The sequence below is a fragment of the Colobus angolensis genome, unplaced genomic scaffold, assembly GCF_000951035.1.
Source record: "Colobus angolensis palliatus isolate OR3802 unplaced genomic scaffold, Cang.pa_1.0 Scaffold29, whole genome shotgun sequence".
NCBI classification, from domain to species: domain Eukaryota; kingdom Metazoa; phylum Chordata; class Mammalia; order Primates; family Cercopithecidae; genus Colobus; species Colobus angolensis.
Genome location: NW_012116154.1, coordinates 4,716,265 through 4,716,629, shown reverse-complemented (window position 1 = coordinate 4,716,629; position 365 = coordinate 4,716,265). Strand labels below are relative to the sequence as shown.

At 70.7% G+C, this 365-nt stretch overlaps 1 protein-coding gene across 1 annotated transcript in view; it reads left to right on the top strand.

The window, feature by feature from the left end:
* KLF3 (Kruppel-like factor 3 (basic)) overlaps positions 1-365 on the top strand; it is a 37,177-nt gene continuing 36,812 nt past the window's right edge. Inside the window, exon 1 of the mRNA XM_011949124.1 lies at positions 1-131. The gene's annotated coding sequence lies outside the window, so the exon portion shown is untranslated. The remainder of the gene's footprint in view (positions 132-365) is intronic.

The window sequence follows — 365 nt, the reverse complement described above, 5'->3', positions numbered from 1 at the left end:
GTCCCCTGCGGCCGCCGCCGCCAACGCCGCCCGGACTGGAGCCCTGACATTGCTGCGCTCGGGGGGCTCCAGGCAGCCCGGATCGGGGCCTTTATTTCTCGTCGGCGGCGCACCGCACTGCGCCTCGCAAAGTAAGTCCCGTCTCCCTCACCTCTGCTCCGCACCCCGGCCCCTGCCGCCCCCCTCCTCGGCCAGTCTGGTTTCATTTTTTTCCCCGGAGGGGGCCGCGGGGAATAGGTCTGAGGTGCAGCGCTGGTGTGTGTGGGGGGGCGCCTGCGGGCTTGGGAAAGTGCGGCGGCTCCACTTTGCCGGGGTGGGGGCGGAGAGCGAGCAAGGAGGAGGGGGTCACGGGTTCGCGGTGGAAA